General features: G+C 35.3%; 1 protein-coding gene across 7 annotated transcripts in view; it reads left to right on the top strand.

Moving 5' to 3' along the window:
- Positions 1–18,655, top strand: part of LOC115218976 (C-terminal-binding protein 1) — a 221,877-nt gene that overhangs the window by 37,925 nt on the left and 165,297 nt on the right. For all 7 annotated transcript variants that reach the window (XM_029789015.2, XM_029789012.2, XM_036508881.1 and 4 more), the window contains exon 2: positions 14,973–15,235. The gene's annotated coding sequence lies outside the window, so the exon portion shown is untranslated. The remainder of the gene's footprint in view (positions 1–14,972; positions 15,236–18,655) is intronic.

Here is an 18,655-nt window from a genome sequence, read left to right as displayed (position 1 = left end):
GCTCTCTCTGTGTTATCTACATTACTTCCCCCCCACTTTTTTTAGGTGTGTATGTATATATATATATATATATATAATGTGTGTGTCCCTAAACATTGATCATGTAAGGATTCGAACTGAGAATCATGTTCCTAACTTACCTTGTTTTATCATTTCATGCCTAGAGATGTGACACTTGTTTTCCAGGATCTGTGTTGCTGTTGGAAACAATAAATATTAATACTTTGAAACTTACGTCCATCAGAGATTACCTTACCTAGTACTCAACAACAAAGAGGTTTTCTATAATAGGTGAAGCCATACAATCAAAACTAATACTATATTTTAGTAGAGCTTAGACATTGGTAGATTTTTGACAAGCCAAAAGCAACTTCTTTATCTGGCATGGACAACCTTTTTTTGAGAAGCAGGCGACATGAGACATTAGGTTTGCCATTCAGAATGTCTCATGGGAACACAGGTTGCCCATGATTGGCCTGTGTATTTTTTTCCCATCTACTTGAAATAGCAGCCAAATCTCCTGCATATCACAGCCTTATCTTGAAATAAAATGAATTGCATAAAATAACTTCATGTCCATTCTGATGGTCAAAAGACTGATCTCAAGGCATTCCAACTGAGACCAACACATTTTTTTTTTATTCTCCAGAATACTCTATTATTCAATGTGTCTGTTTTTAAAAATGGTATGGTTAATCTGGATTTGGTTGTTATGTCTAGGAAGACAAGCAACAACATTGACTGGTCTGGATTTTTGTTTTTGTTGAATAGACATCTTATGTCTATGACCTTATTCAGTGGGTTTCCAATAGATTTTCTATAAATCTGATTTCTTTTTGATGTTGTTACTGCATAGCCTCAGATCACTGCTGATGGAGCATCCTGTCTTGAGAATACAAATATATCATTGAAGGACAAGATGTAATTTTTAGCTCTGGATATGCCATATGTATGTCTTGTTGGAATAATGCATGCTATAGTCACTGAGCTGTGGCCCATGGTAATATAACTCTACTTGATAGACAAAAATTGAGTTTCACTAGAGTCTATTGCAATTGAGATCTTGATGTTAAACACCAAGTCAGTTCTCATCAAGTTCCAAAGACATTCTAGTTGTGACCATGCCATCAGAAAGTACATTTTCCAATGCATCCTTCTATACTTAAAGCTTCAGGTTATGAATGAAAAAAGATTTGGTTGAAGTTTATAGCAGGTAGTATGACTACATAGAGGCTTCTTTTGTTGACTCAAGATAATCTTGAGTTGGTTTATCTGATGGCAGCTATGACCAACAAGGAAATAACTCACTGACTAACACATGTACATAGTACTAAGTTTATTTATTTTATTATTTGCTCAACTGTTGCTTGGTTGTGCTGCCTATAAGCAGTGTTATATTATCATAGAGTGAGGATACACAAATTGTCAATAGTCGTAGCTCTCAGTGGTATAGTCATTTTGTTTTTTGCTGGTTAATGCCCCAGAGAGAAAAGAATTGAAGACCTCAAAATTTCACTTTTCCGTATGTATAATTTCTTGCTTTGTGTGTTATTAAGAATTAAGATATTTTTTATCACACCCATAACTGCCACCTATGTCTCAGGAATAAATATTAAGGTTAGCTGGATTTGAACTTAGAAATTTAGGCCTCAAATTCTGCCTCTAGTAGATAAGTAAGAAGCTATTCTGGGATTTTTGCCCTTTTTATGTAATGTCTTATCTTGCACAGCAAGATTTGAAGGTCATAAGTGAAGATGCTGCCTGCAAAGTTGGTGATTTAGTTTAATTTTTCTTTCCTTTTCTTTTAATTTCATATTGCCTGGAGAGAGAGGGGAGGGGTTGGATGAGGCAGCTACATGTCATGCAAGCTCGTTTCATTTTTCTGTACAAATATACAGCCTTGAGACTATTGTAAGAAATCGATAATTCAGAATAATTTGAAAGGGTTAAATTCATTGACGGTGACACAGAGTGTTATGTACAGTTTAGACTAGACTAATTCACCAGATATAATAATAACTATTATGTGTGTGCTTGCCAGCAGTTTTGTGATCTTGAAAGAACTTCAAAAGTGGCTGCTCTATTTCTCTTGCCAAAAAAAGAAAAAAAAGGAAGAAATATTATTTCAAACAGTAATTGTTCTTTTTAAAGCTGACATACTTACTGACGCATTTGACTGCCTGTAGAGGTTAGCTACTACCATTATTAGAATGTTTATTTTCTCTTCAGTTCTCTTGCTGACTGCGTGCGTTTTCATGTATGTACTTATTCCTTTTGTTTGTTTGTTTATGCCTCCTTTTCCGGCTTAATTTTTTTCGGGGTGGTGGATGTGATTAATATTGTTTTTGTTGTTGTATTTAAGATTTCTCTTACCTCTCCTTAGTTACATGGTTTTTGTTAATGCCAAATAGATAAAGATCATTTATCTTTCTTTTTGATGTGTTTGGTATTTATATATCTTCCTCTGTCCACCACCTTTGTTCTGTTTAATGCATTTTAGATAAGAAACACAAGAGTTTATTGTCTGGAGTTAAGTCCAGTTTATCATTGGGTGACTGGCTGGTGCATTGTAATTTTTATTTCTGTTTGTTGTCTGGCTAAAGTGTGGTTGGTAACTTTAAAAGTTGTGTCATAGTCCTTCGTATATGTACGAACCATGAAAATCTGTGCTATGGGAAACAGGGATAAAATCATGAGCACATCGCTTTATTATACTATGTACACCTCCCAGAGGCAGGTAATGTTCTCTGGATATATAAGGCTTAAGACCTTCCTTTTAACGCTTTTGCCCTCGTTAATACTAGAAAAAAATGTTCCATTGGTCTTTAGAGTTTTCTTGTGTAATTCTGGTAGTACTTGTTGTTGCTATTATGCAAAAGTGTCGTAAGTCCAAAACGTTGCATTTCAGAAAACGAAAAAGTAGTTTCCCCATTCCATTTCTTTTTACATTAGCAACAGTTTCAGCTTAATAATACTTTGTTGGGTGCGTTAAAATCATAACTCTACATTATGTATGATATTTTCAGTCAGAAATATTTTTGCAAAACTGTCGTATGTAGGACTTACAACACTTTTGAAAAATGCTAAACCGTTGTACTACACTTTGACAATTTTCATCTGAAACAGCTATAGATATGATAGACCAAAAGAACCGGCTATTGCAAGCAAAAATAAATATTGGGGAAAAAACAAAACAAAACCGCATTTGGCGAAATTTGGACATACGACAGTTTAACATAATATCAACAATGTAATAATTTTACATCAAAGTCATCTAGATATCATGTCACGTTATTTGGCCCTGTTTTCCCTTCCACAGACTTTTGTTCCTCCTATCTTGGAATGAGTGAGTGATAGAGAGTGAGAGATGTTTGTTTATCTTATTGTCTGTTTCATGTTACAACATGAAGAAGCAATTTATATTTTCAATTCATTACTGATCCAAAGTAGTGGTGACCTCAATTCTGAATCTGACTCTTCTTTATAGTTAACTCTTTAGCATTTTAATTGGCCATACCAGGCCCAAACATTCTACATGTTTCAAGTGCAAACTGACTAAATTCAACCTTTCACACCAGCCATGCAGTGTCATTCTAAAAATATATTATCACATCATTGAAATCTAGAAGCAGCAAGATAATGCATGATTAATTCAAATCAATTTGCTTAACGGAATAGACATTTGATTAAGGGACTGTTTGATGGTATTGAACTTCGAACCATATGGTTATAAAACAAACATAACTACACAGCCATGCATATGTGTGTGTGTGTGTGTGTGCGCGCGTGTAGGATACTCTGCTCTCTTCACACACACACACAGAGTTAATTTATTATATCCCTCTGAATTCATACTTTCAAAATCTGTTGATGCATATTTATTTCATTAGAAATATGACAAGTATTAAATGGCTGTGTGTCTGTGCATGTGCACACATTTCCTTGTGTGACAGTTTTGGTTGTGAGCAAACATGTTCCAATTCGAAAGCATAAAAGGGATGTCAACGACTTCATGAAAGTCACATGCTTTTGTTTTTATCTTTTTTTTCCTCTCTTGTCATTTAAAAAAAAAAAAAAAAACAGTTTTAGTTCAGGTAGGTGGATTTTGGTGGGTATGAAATGCAGTGTGGAATTAGATTCCTCTCAGTGTTACTCTTCAAGCTCTCCCTCAGTCCATCTAGTGTGTTATCATAGAACACTCCTGAAATAGAACTTGGCTGTTGCCATCACTACCACCACCAACACCATGGAAGCTTGCTTTGACATTTCACCAAAATGTAATCTGTAAACTATGTGCGCAACCTGCTTTACTTCTAGGTCAGATCTCATATGAGGAAATTGAAAGTTGGTTGAATAGCAAACTGGCCAGAGAGAGAGGGGGATGTAGAGAAAGAAGGGTGGGTGTGGTCATATGACCTAAAATTTATATTGTACTCATAATCAGAATTTTATATAATGCCTCTCTTTATTTCATTTTTTATTTTGTTTTTCCGTAATTGTTTATTTTTCTTTTATTTTTGCTTTTAGTGAAAATATTCCAGTTATTTTTTATCACACCACTCTAAAATAGACTTTACTCCGATTACTCTTTAAATTGTAGAGCACTCTACTGCTGCTGCTTGTTCTCCACTGGTCCATGTTTCAGTTGCTATGATACTGTGATACCAAATTATGTGGAAGAGTTAGAATTGGAGTAATGTAATATTAGGATTTTAACCTTAGGTCAGTCAGGAGTGAGCAGATCTATGATCAAATAGCATTCCATTATGACCATCTTATCTCTCCATTTATTTGTTTATTTACAGGGTGTGTATCTAACGCTAACATCTATAATACAATCTTATGAGACTTTCCCTTTCTAAAGATGGTACTCTCTGACTTGAGAGAAGTTCGGCTGCTTTTCCGAGTAGGTTGAGCAATTATTTAAACAAAAGTTTGCTTGTTAACTTATAGATACCATTGTTGTGGTTATTTAACCCCAGGTTAATCCTCATTCAACAGATCTATGATCAAATGCATCTTTTATTTAGACATCATCATTTTGTGTGTTCTTTTGTAAGACAGCCTGTAATTTGAGGGAGATTTTGCTGCTATTTTTAGCAGGCCACCCATATAGACTTGTCTCATTAACCCTCCTCACAATTATACATTTAGATACGTAGTTATTTTTAGTGAATCTCTTGAAGCAAAAAGTAACTAGCTATGTCAATGACTTCATATTTTTTTTTTTTTAACATTTGTACAGAAAGTTCATTTTGAAAATAGCTTTATTGAAACTAGTTTACCCAATTCACATTTAATTGCTTCTCTTTGATTTTGGTGGATGTTACTTTTTTAAAAATTCGCTTTATTTTTTTATTGTATTTTTTAAAAAAATATTTTTAGTTGTCTGCTCTTTTCTGCAAGGAATTTGCTCTTAAATTTTTAATCTTCTCTTGCTTAAATTAACAAGGATTCCACATAATTTCCTTGCTTAATCTGCTCCACCTAATCACAAAATTATCTTTGGGCAAATACTCGTCTTTGTCACCATTTTGTTATCATAATTCTGTTGATGTGCACTGCTTTTGTTTCCGTTGATTTTGAAAATTCTGAAGAATTTAATAAAATAACTTTTTCACTATTGAGCTGGTGTACAAGATAAAAATTAGCATGTAAGTTTGAAGGAAGGTGTTAATTTAGATTACTTTAAAACTGGGAGATTGCATTGTAAAACCGGGGAAGGTCTCAGGTTTGTTGTATCAGAAGGGTTAAAACAAGGGCTACATGTTTTAAAACCTATATCTAGCAGCAGCATATTCTCACAATGATACTGATGATATTTTCTTTTGAATCTTCTTCTTTTCTTGTTAACCCTTTAGCATTTAAAACAGCCATATCTGACCCAAATGTTCAACCTGTTCTGTGCATGCTGTTCACACTGGCCAGGTCCAACCTCTAACACTTTCTCTATGATGCCATTCAAAAATTAAACAATCACATCATTGGATACTCAAAGCTACAAGATAACGCATGATTAATTAAAATCATATGAATGAATAAGATTTACATTTCATAGGATAATCTCAATGCTAAAGGATTAACTCTGCTACATTTGTGTTCTTCAGCAGAGTAAATTATGGCTACTCAAAAAAAAAAAAAGGTTTCTAATAGCAACCATATTGGTCACAATGGATGATGTAGCCAAGATAATGGTTTTAATAAAAGGTACGGTCAAGATCATTGGCTTGCTGCATCAATGATGATCTGTGGCTAAAATACAACTGCTAGTGCCTATTGCTTTTATAATGTGGTGGTGACTGGATCTTCCAGTTCGATCAAAGAAACTGTTTCTATTAAAAGGATGTAGCTCCTTCTTGAGCTATGTAGACTCATAAGGCCTTTCTCCCCAGTTTCTGTGGCATACACATGCCACTGGACAAGATGCTGTTGCATCGCAGGATTATTCGTCTTTGCCAGTGGAGTGGACTGGAGCAACATGAAGTGATGTGTTTTGCTCAAGAGCATAATGCATTACCCGGTCCAGGAATTGAAACCACTATGCCACATGCCTCCACTACGTTTCCATTGATTTTTTCCCCCCAAATTGCTAATACTGTTGGTTGCATCTCTTGATAAAAGGGTTAACATCTTTCAGTGATGAGGCAGGATTTGAACTTAGAATGATACTGCTTAAACAATTCCTCCAATCTACTGCTCTGGACTGGTACTGTTTTTTTTTTTTTTTAAACAACTTTGTTAGGATGAAAGTTGACCTAGGTGGGATTTGAACTCAAACTGTAGACAAGTTGAAAACCTTGCAAAACATTCTGTGCTATACTCTTACATCTCTGTCATTTAGCCACTTGTAGTCATGTGTTCAGAAGTTTGCTTCCCGGCTACATGGTTTCAGGTTCAGTCTAATTGCATCGCACTTTGGATGAGTGTGAGTAGATTTGGTTGGTAGATACTGAAAGACACCCTAATATCTTTCTATCTGTGTGTGTGTGTGCGCATGTGTGTATACTTATGCCTCCTTGTCTTGACATTGTGTGTTCGTTATAAATGAATGTTATTCATTTCCGGTATTCTGTGCAAAACATGACTTGGCCATTGGGAGATAAAGGGTCACAGCAGGAAGGGCGTCTGGTTGTAGAAAATCTGTATATAATAAATTCCATCTAACCCAAACAAGCACAGCAAAGTAGATGCCAAAACTATGGTGATATTATGTATGTACATAATAGAATATAAAGAAAAATAGATTTCCTATATATTGCTTTAAAGAAACTGACAAATCATCATTGTTTTTATATCCTAGTTCAGAATGCTTGTATTGTATTTCCATCAACTTGTATATTTCCATGTTGCTGCAGTCTGTTACATGGTGTGTACCTTTCACTTGAAGTTTGCTTACGCAAAATCTCTACTGTTCTGATGAATATTTAAAGAGCAGATGACTGGAGTGAAATATATTTTTTAAGTTTCATAAATTAACGAGATTTCTTGCTGTGCAGGAAATATTATTTCAAGATAGAAGGATTGTTAAAGCAGGTGTTTTAATATATGAACTAATGTCCATTTATGTCTAGTTTTGATGTCTTAGTTGTGTATTTTGTCTTACATTTAGATTGATCCACACTTGTGTTTTGTAAGAAAGTTGTCTGTTGCAATGCCATCATAAAACTTGAGCATTTTAAATAATTATTTCTTCCTTATATATCTATAAAGTTTTTGCTAACATTATCTTCTAATACTTTAATCTGGAAAATTTGAGAATATTTACTCAAATTGTTGTTAATCCACTTATTTCATTTTTACTTATTTGTTTGTTATGTCATTTCTTAATTGTAAGTGCTATTGTTTTGCTTGCTTTTAATATTTTTTTTTGTTATTGCTGTCTAGTGATGACTAAGTAAGAGAGAAAGATGGAAGCTTTATAGCAGTTTGTATTGCATGTCTTTCGCTTTAAATTCCACCATGGTTAATAATATCTACTCCAATAATAGATTGCTCATATGAGGAGTAAAATGACCTAACAATTAATGAACCCTGCACCCTCTTCTTCACCCACCCGCTGCCTCCCAAATATAATTTTTCAAAAGTAGGATTACCTCGAAGCATTAGGAAAAAGACTAAAAAGGAATCCTTGTTATGCAATTGCGATTATATTGCCAGTGGTATTTTGTATGATTAGTACAGAGACTGTTTACTAATCAATAGCACTGTCATTGATTTGTATGACTAACACGGATAGCATGTCACAAGTGAATACAGATTGGGTGGCGGTAGGTGTGGCTGACTTATTAATCATCAAACAGTTTAGTTACCTCTGTGTGTTGTTAAAAGGAAGAAATGTTGGTTTCAGGTGAGAGAACCCTTTGGTGAATGTACAAACTCGGACTCTCACTGATGCAGGTCCTTAGTGAATTCTTCTAGTGGTTACTTGAGATTTCTCTGTATGTAATATAACTTCGTTCATCTCTTTGTGGTTTTAATATTGGTTTCAAATTTTTTGTGCCAAAAGGCCGGTAATTTTAGGGACAGGAGCTAGTCTGGTACACCAACCCCAGTGCTCAACTGGTACTTATTTTATTGACCCCAAAGAAGTTGAAAGGCAAAGTTGACTTTAGTGAAATTTGAACTCGGGATGTAAAGTCAAATGAAATGCCAATAAGTATTTTGTTTGTCTAGTGTGCTAACGATTCTGCCAGCTTGCCGCTGCCTTTATGGTTTTATTATTTTGCTTTTGAGTGGTTGGCTTTTTTTTTCTTTTATGGCTAGTTGTTGTTACTAAACTAACTAGTTTGTTAACTTTGGTGTTTAGTAATTTGTTTTATTAACCGATTTCATTTTGTGACGGAAGTCTTTAGTTCTTTCAATGCTTCAGCTAATTGAGTCAATGATGATTTCTTTTGAAAATCATACATACACTTAGCACTTAATATTTACTAGAATACATCCTCAAGCCACTGGTTACTATGAGTTATTTCTCCTAGTTTGTTTACATATCTATCTATCCATCTGCTTATCCATCTCCATCTCTCTCTCCTCTCACTGTATTTATGTCTGTCTGTTTAACTATCTATGAATTTATACACACACCCCCACTTATAAACATACATAGATACAAGCGCACACACATGTTAAATTTCATAGTTGAATTGTACTTAGTGGGAAGGAAAGGTTGCTCTATGTGGCAACAATTGGAAATAAACAAGAAAGGTAATACAAATTATAATATAGGAAGAAAACATGGTTATCTTTTTTTTTTTTTTTTTTTGAAGGTGTCTGCAGCATTATTATTTACAGAAATCATTGGTTATCTCATGTGGTGATCACATTATAGGGTTTACTGAATCTCTTGGTAAAAGTTACAACATGACCTGCTACAATATTCTCTAGAAATGATTGCCACGACTTCACATGTCAAAAACTAATGCCTTGTGAAAGAATTAGGTAGATGGAAACAAGCCCAGAGTATAGGTGTTTCTGTATGTACTTATATATTGGAAACTGTGGGAGCCTGTTGTGTGTGTGTGTATGTAAATGTTTATCCACTTTAGTACTTAACTGGTGTTGGTTTGTTGACATCCAGCAGTACGGCAAAAGACACCAATAGTGTAAGTACTGGACTTGCATACATGGGCCAATTTGTTTGACTGAACCATTCAAGGCAGTGCTCCAGCATATTAGTGATATTTGTTTTGAATGGTATTAATTCCTAGCTATTGTTTCTTCAAAAAGTATACTTCGATTGGATGAGAATTAATCAATGCCAATCTGTTATATATATTTTTAGAATTTTTCATTATTCTTTTATTTGTTTCAGTCATTTGATTGCGGCCATACTGGAGCACCGCCTTTAGTCAAACAAATTGACCCCAGGACTTATTCTTTGTACACCTAGTACTTATTCTATCATCCATTTTTGCCAAAACATTAAGTTATGGGACATAAACACACGAGCATCCATTGTCAGGCAATGGTAGAGGGACAAACACACACACACACAACGGGCTTCTTTCAGTTTCTGTCCACCAGATCCACTCACAAAGCTTTGGTCAGCCTGATGCTATAGTAGAAGACATTTGCCCAAGGTGCCATGCAATGGGACAGAACCCAGAACCATGTGGCTGGTAAGCAAGCTACTTACCACACAGCCACTCCTGCGCCTATTAGTTGAAGCACCATGCTTCTTTATCTGTTAACATTGTATTCCAGTAGTGACTTTATAGCTGCTCAAGGACATCATCTGCTTACTAAGTGTCTTTTCATCCAGGATATTTTCCAGTTGGAGTGCTGCTCATTTCAGAGTTGGCAGAAATGGTCTCATTTTAAAACATTATTGAGAAGCTTTTGTTGACTATGTACTTATACATTGTGGATGCCAGCCACATATTGTTTGGTCACACCAATCATCCTCTCTTTGTATAGGTGACAAGCACTTTAATACATATTCATAGCTGACAGTGAAACTCTTTTTTTTTCTCTTTTTGTAATTATAGTAGCCTGATATTTTGTTGAATTGTTCCTTATCAGTATAGAAGAATGCTTTCTGAAAGTGCTGTTGTATATTGGCAATGAATCTTGTGTCGTGCAAGCCAAAGAGAAAAATAACCTGTTGTCTGTTTGTTAAAAGGAATAATTGGAGCAGCGTGTGCTTCGACTTTTTTTTACAGCTTCAGAAAAGACAAATTGACTAATTAAGCAATTAGTGTTGTCTGCTATGACAAGAACTGGAGTAACCTGATTAAAAATAAAAGGTTGTGAATAAGAGGAGGTTAAAATGTTATGTACAGTTAGTTGGATGTTTTCAGGTAGAGAAGAGTTAGTCATATACACCTCATATGTCAGCGAGTTCAAATAGATAATTTTGAGGAAAGAGAGTGGACATATATGTCCACATAAAGGAAGAAAATTGAATGGGGAGATTATAAAGGATTTGAAACTAATCCTGTATGCTGAGTATATTTATTTGTGTTTCATATGTTGGAATTGAGCTGGCTAGTTTCATTGCCCCCATAACTTGAGAATGATTTCAGCTACCTCAGTGGGTTTTTTTTTGTTTTGTGTGTGTGTGTGTTTGTGAGTTCTGTTATTGACACAAGCTAGCTTGCCCTTTGACTTGCACACTGCAGTCTCTTCTTGTATGCTTGAGTGTTTTACTGGTTTTCTCTTGGTAGTAACGGCCATAGGATTTTTAGAGATGTTGAATTATGATGGATATAGGCATGGTTGTGCAGTAAAGGTTGTTTCTGGTTCAGTCCTATTTTGTGACACCTATTATAACTCTGGGTCAACTGAAGTTGATTTAGTTTGAGAACGCTGAAAGAAGCCCGTCATAGAAGAAGGGCTACTTTCAGTTTCTCAACACCATGCATGGTGGTTTGTGTTTGTGTTTCCTTGTCTTGACGTTATGTGATAGTTGTAAAATGAGCATCACCATCATGCAAGTGGTATCATTTATTTCTAATCCTTCATGAAAAGGTCCAACCATGGGGGAAATTTTACCTTACTTGAGAAGTGGTGAAAGTTGGCAAAATGAAGTGCATCTGACCATAGAAAATCTACCTCAACAAATTTCATCTAACCCATGTAAGCATGAAAAAGTGGACGTTAAAATGATGTTTTTTCTGAACAACATGGTGAGAGTGTGAAGTGAAGTACTGTCAACTGATAATTGGAACTTCATTGTGGACTCTACTTCTGTTTCCTCTGATTTTGTGTCTTGTTTGTCACCCCCTCTGTTCTAAGCTAAAAGATTCTTCAATATAGTTTTTTTAAACTTGTATTTGAAGTGCAGAAAGTGGTTCCTCTATCCCTATTACCTAATTAGAGAGTTGGAATGAATAAGAGAAAATGTAATTGATAGACATAGACAAAAAGAAATGAAGAACTAGATTGCTGCTGGTTCTCAAATTTTATCCAGTCAGAAAATGTCCTCAATATCTGTTGGTGTTGGTTTTGGTGTATTACAATGCAGATGACTGCTGCTGGTGGTCAGTGTTTTTGTGTTTCTTTGCCAATGCAATGTCTGACCCTACGCTTGTCACACAAGGACTGACCTGGCTTACGCAGAAATCACATGAATAATGAATTGAAAGTATTACACAGGTGGGGTGGAGTATAGACATAGCTATTTCGCTTCATTATAGCGGCTGGCTATTGGAATCTGTTTTTATTTCATTGGTCAGGCAATGTTAGTGGTATATTAAGCCTGCAGTCTTCCCTCTGCCCATTGGCTTCCAGCTTATAAAAGTAACAAATTTATGTAATTTTGCTGACAAGATGATGAACGAGCTCTATACCTTATATGACACATTTAAATAGTAGACACATTCATGTTGTGCATTAATATAATGCAAAATCATCATCATCATCATTATTATGGCAGTGAGCTAGCAGAAGCATTAGCATGCCAGGCAAAATACTTAGCAGCTTTTCTTCTGAGTTTAAATTCTGCCAAGATTGCCTTTGTCTTTTATTTGTTCAGAGTTGATAAAATAAGTACCACTTGAGCACTGGGGTTGATGTAATTGGTTAACCCTATTCCCCTACTAAAATTTCAGACCTTGTGCATATAGTGGAAAGAATTATTATTATTGCCTCACGGAGGCAATGACCAAAGCTTTTGTCATGAGAAGAAGACCCATCAAACCGAGCAAAATCACATTCGTAGCAGATACCAGTGTCATGCAAATGGTACCCATGCCAGTGGCACATAAAAGCACACATTACACTCACTCTTGGAGTGATTGGCATTAGGAAGGGCATCCAGCCATAGAAAACCATGTCAAATCAGACTGGAGCCTGGCGCAGCCTTCCAGCTTGCCAACCTAGTCAAACTGTCCAACTCATGTCAGCATGAACAATGGACGTTAAATGACGATGATGATGATGATATTAAGGCGGTGAGCTGGCAGAATTGTTAGTACACTGCGCAAAAAGGCTTAGCAGTATTTCGTCCGTCTTTATGTTCCGAGTTCAAATTCCACTAAGGTTGACTTTGCTTTTCATTCTTTCAGGGTTGATAAATTAAGTACTAGTGAAACACTGGGGTTGATGTAGTTGACTAATCCCCTCCCCTCAAATTTCAGGCTTGTGCCTTTAGTAGAAAGGATTATTATTATTATTATTGGTAGGGCATCAAATAAATTGCTTCTACGGTATTTAGTTATGCTCACTGCTTTTTCTTTTCAATCTTAGAGGGAAGTCAATAAATTATTTACCTGTCACATACTGAGATTTTAATCAATTGTATTCGTCCTTAGAATTTGTAGCTTTGATTCCAAACATCGTAGCCCTTGGCAAATGTTGGAAATTCTTACTGCTGCTACTGCTGAACTGCAGCTTAGGTATTATTGTGTTTGGCATTGCTGGACAAGTGAGCACTTAATTAATTTTTTTTTAGAATCTTATTGGTGCTAATTTGGAGCATAAATAAAATGCTACGTATTTTTGGATTTCTTCCTCAATATGAAATTATGTTTACTATTTACCATCTTCTCATATTCTACTAATATAGTAGATGAACCTCCTTGCAGTAAAGCTGTGAGCAGGGAAGAGTGGATGCTGGTTGATGACCTTTTGTTGCCTTAGGAGTAACAAGAAAATATGTATTTTCAGAACCAGACAGGTGTGCCAAATGAAATTCTTTTTACTGTGCCAAATGAGATTGATTCACCACACTGTGCTCTGAGGTCCATCACCTTTATAAATTCTTCATATTATTCTTGTTGGTGATGTGGTTGTTCTGATTTCAGGCTAATTTTAGATAGATTTTTTTTGTTTTCTTTTTGTGTTCTTGGTTGTCCTGCTGCAGTCAATACCTTCAGATATTTATACCAAAATGACAAACAGTTTAACCTTACAGCCTGTGTGATAACAGTAATAAAAGAAGTGTTACTTTCTTCTACATCCATCAGTTACTGAGATTTAAGTTGCATACATAAATGTGTTCTGCCTCGGTCTGCCTCTGTGTGTGTGTGTGTGTACGTACGTACATAGTACTTCAGAAGATAATCTTCATATAATGTATCCATGGAAAAACAGCTTGGTGCAAAGGCCAGTAAGCTGTTACAGATATTTATTTACATCTTTGCTGATTTATCCATTTGAGAAATGGGTATGTTAAATATCAGTTGCACTGCAGTATCAGTGAGGGCATTAAGTTTAACCAAATGATGTAGAAGTCAACCTTTGCTCATTCTTTGTAAGCCTAGTACTTATTCTATTGGTCAGTTTTGCCAAGCCGCTGTCAAGCGATGGTGGGAGGACAAACATGGACACGCACGCACACACACACACACACACACACATACACACATACGATGGGCTTCTTTCAGTTTCTGTCAGCCAAATCCACTCAAAAGGCTTTGGCTGGCCCTGGGCTGTAGTAGAAGACACTTGCCATTAGATTCTGTTTGTCAGCAAACAATCCTATCAACACCAGTATAATACCTTAAGAACAGGGAGTTGGTTAGGTGGCAGGTGCAGTGGTGATCATGTGGTTTAGTAGAGAGAAGGTTGCCACTGCGTTGTAGACTTGTTCTGCATTAATCAGTAAACAAATCCCTGGTCATAATTGCCAGTTTGAATAAGTTTCTGTATTATGGGAGAGATGTATGAACTCTAACCCCTACCAACCAAGCAAAACTGCATTTCTGAGGGGGATTCCAAGCTTTTTGGATCCTGTTGAGCAAATGAGAACTTTATTGAAATATTTTTGCTGACTTGGGCTACCTTTAGTTTCATCTGTCTTTGATGTTTATTTAACGCTAATGATGATGGTGGTGGTGATACAGATGATGCTGTTATCATTTTGTGTCTGCTTTCCATATCAATGCTTAATTAAGTTTTACCAATGATTAAATAAATTCCTATCAATGATTACTTAAATTAATGTTTATGATTATTTAAATTTCATTTCCATTTTCTTAATTTTAACTTTCCTGTTTTCTATACTAATGATTTTCCATTTCTCTCCACAGGTGTCTGCTGCTTTTAATGTGTTTTCCTCACTATTTGGCTGCAAAATATGCAGTTATGGTCAAGTTGCAATTCACTTAGCAACTTCCCCCAACAATCTACCACAGCTGCTGCATCCCATCTTGATATCTCTTCAAAATCTTTGGATATACAAAAATAATCAATCATTGGATATTTTTGCTATCGGATATATATATCTATCTATCTTATCTCATCATTGTAAGCATATCAATAAGGACATTTCCAATCATCTTGTCTTGTGAAGGTAGGTTTACAGTTTTCTTTTTTTCTATTGTCGTGTTTTTCCAGAAGGGAACTTTAACCCTTAAGCATTCATATTCTTCTCTCAAAAGCAATGCTTATTTATTCATATTGTTTTGAATTAAGAATGCATTATCTTGTAACTTTGAGATTTTGTTGAGGTAAACGTTAATTTCTAGAATGAAATTGTAGGGTCGGTGTGAGAGGCCTGACAGATTTGGCCCGTTTGAACTTAAACAAGTAGAATATTTTGGCTGGATATGGATAGTGTTAAAGGGAACAATGATCTATATTCTATTTTTTATCTACCATTATCCCATCTAAGTCCTTGCTTCTTAATATTTTAACCCTTTAGCATTTAAACCTACCATATCCAACCAAAATATTCTCTGCCTCCTTTATGTTTATACTGGTCAGATCCAACTTCTTACACCTATCTTACAGTGTCATTCTAAAAGAAAATAATCACATCATTGAAATCTCCGAGAAATAATGCATGGTTAATTCAAAACAAGGTGAATAAAAAGCATTACATTTGACAGAATAATCTGAACGCCTTTCATTACCAACCTGGCTGAAACCGGCTCTGGTTCTGTAGTACAAATGTCTTGTTTTCAAAAGTTTTGAATTAAAATCTTCCACCAAACCTTAGTCACAATTTATGTTCCTAACACTAGCTTAATGATAACAAAGTTATTCTACTAAATTCTTTGTTATATTTAAAATAATTGGAAGAAACACAGAACGTCTCAAAATAAATATGGTAACGAAAGGGTTAAACTACTTACTGGACAATGGTCAAAGTCTTAAAATTGTGTTGCCTACACATATACATCCTGTCCTTTGGCAAGACACACATTCTTTTGTTGCTAGCTGTCAATAGGTACTCTGAGGAGGGGGTTAGCTTACTGCTAGAAGCAGTGCTGGAGTTGTATAATTGACCAAAATTCCTTTGGCTTGCAATTTTCTCTCTTTTTTTTTCTCTCTCCCCACCACCCAAATCTATTCTTCAGCCAACAACAAGAACCACTATTCTAGTGTATTTCTCACCAAAGTTAACTGAATAACTAAATAACTCACTTTCTTTCTGTTGCATATTCCATGATGTAAACAATGGACAAGAACAATATATTTGTCACATTTATCAAACTCTGATAGATAGAAAATGAAACAAACAAAAATAAAATGGTTGTAATAGATTGAAAGGTATGGTTGATGAAGCATCAGTCGTTTTTACCCTTAAAGTTTAATCAACTGTAGTTTTGGTGCCGATGAAAGAAATCATTTATAATTGAGGATTAATCAGTCCCTTCTATTCTACTTTTGTCGTTAGGTAAAGAAATAACTGGCATCTTTTTTAATATCTCATAGGTTATTGACTTCCTTTGTATTTATTCATTCCCCCACCAACCTGCTCTGTGACTAATGGCAATTGTGCTCATCCAGTAAGGCAGTCTTTTTTATTCTCTTTTTTCTTTCTGTCCATTAGTTGGTGGGGAAGTACCTGTTACTTGTTCATTACAGGGTTTCTGAGGCTGGTGCGAGGAAGGGAGTGAGGAAGGTATTCTCAAAGCAGAAACCTGGTGTAAATACTTACAACAGAGTGGTGAATTTCACTACTTGGGTAATAGAATTAATTTGTCACCTGGTTTAGCATCCGTGTTGGCCATAGTGGGATTTCAAACTCAGAACGCAAAGGGCCAAAACAAATACTATAAGGTATCTAGTCTGGTGTTCTTAAAGATCTGACAACCCACTTGCTTTGGATTGGTACTTCTTTATTGACTGTGAAAGGACAAAAGGCAAAGTTGATCTTGGCTGTATTTGAACTTGGAACATTCTCCAAGGTATTCTGTCTAGTGTGGTAACAACTGCCAATTTGCTGCCCAAGATCAGCTTTTTTTTTCGTGAAACAAGTTTATAGTTTATGTTTGTACATGCTTGTGCTTGTTCCTTACTTCCAGCTTCATTGTACATAATTCATATTAGAACAATAATCTTTCTCACAGTAGCTGTCAGTGTTCCTTGGCCACTCGATCCAGAAACTTAATTGTTTATTTATACTAAGAGGCTTTACTTCTCTTGGCTATTTGTAAAGTAACTTTTGTAGTATTCGTTCACTTACTATTTACCAATGTAAATGTCTTTCTTACTTTTTTTGCTTTTTTCTGTTTTTTTTAATCCTTTTCATTTCTCTTGGCAAATTTTAAATGAACACTTCAGATACCAACAGAATTGACTGCACTTCACTGATTTGAAGGAATTGTTCCCACTCTTTCCACCAGATAATTCTGCACTTAGATGAAGGAAATGCCAACAACTATAGACAATTCTCTATATGGAAACCCACTAATGTGATGTAATATTAATGTAATATATATATATCCACATCATTGTTTAATATTCACTTTTCCATGGTTGCATGGATCAGATGGAATTTGCTGAGGCAGTTATTCTACAACCATATGCCCTTCCTGTTGCAAGTCCTCATTTATTAACGAGCAAAGTTATTTTCCTCCATAGCCATATGCTTTTTATGGATGATTGAAAACAAGTAACATTGTTTGTATGATGGTGAAGCTTGTTTACAACCATTACATGGTATAATGACAGTGAACACACACATGAGGCTTCCTTTAGTATCTATTTTCCAAATCTACTCATAAGGCTTTGGTCAGCCCAGGACTGTTTTGAAATAGGCTTAGCTGTGAGGTGAAGTTTCCTTCAGAACAACATCATTCCATGTTTAATTCTACTGTATAGTACCTAAAGCAAGTGTCTTCTACCAAAGAAGTGCCTTATGAGTAAAATTTGGTAGAAAGGAACCACAGTAGCTTGTTAGTTCCTATAGTTCCTGATCATGGGTGCTTGTCTGTTGTCGGGTTTAAACACCAACACTTGGGCCATGAGTGCCTTTTGCAGATTCCACTCTTTTGCTATTATTTGAACCAGACCTGAGGATAATTTCTACTTTGCTCAGCTTTCCTAAGAAATATATGGTTATGGTTGCTGCCCTTCTTCATCTAATTACACTTAAAAAAAAGTTTTATGTTGATTGCTCTCCCTGTTTCTCGATTGTTTTGTAGCATTTGTGGTTGTTCTGCTTATACATCCTTACACAATACAAAATTATATTATTTTGTATTAACACAAAGAATTATTATATATAAAAGCTCAACTTGTCATTTTAACATCTGTATTTCTGCAGTTAGCATTACTCAAGCAAATTTATTGGGGTGCACCACATTTGAACTGCTTCAATTATGTTTCTAATAGTTGTCTTGGTTTCTGTGATAGACTAAACACATAAATTCTTAATTTTAAAACAAATGTACTGAGAACTGCACTAGCTGTTTATTATTTATTGTTGAAGAGACAATGGAGTGGGGGGATCTTCTCAACACACTTCATTTTTTTTCTCTCA

The sequence above is a fragment of the Octopus sinensis genome, linkage group LG14 (genome assembly GCF_006345805.1).
Source record: "Octopus sinensis linkage group LG14, ASM634580v1, whole genome shotgun sequence".
In the NCBI taxonomy this organism is placed as follows: Eukaryota; Metazoa; Mollusca; class Cephalopoda; order Octopoda; family Octopodidae; genus Octopus; species Octopus sinensis.
Note: the sequence above shows the minus strand (reverse complement) of the source record. Positions and strands in the feature narration are given on the sequence as shown.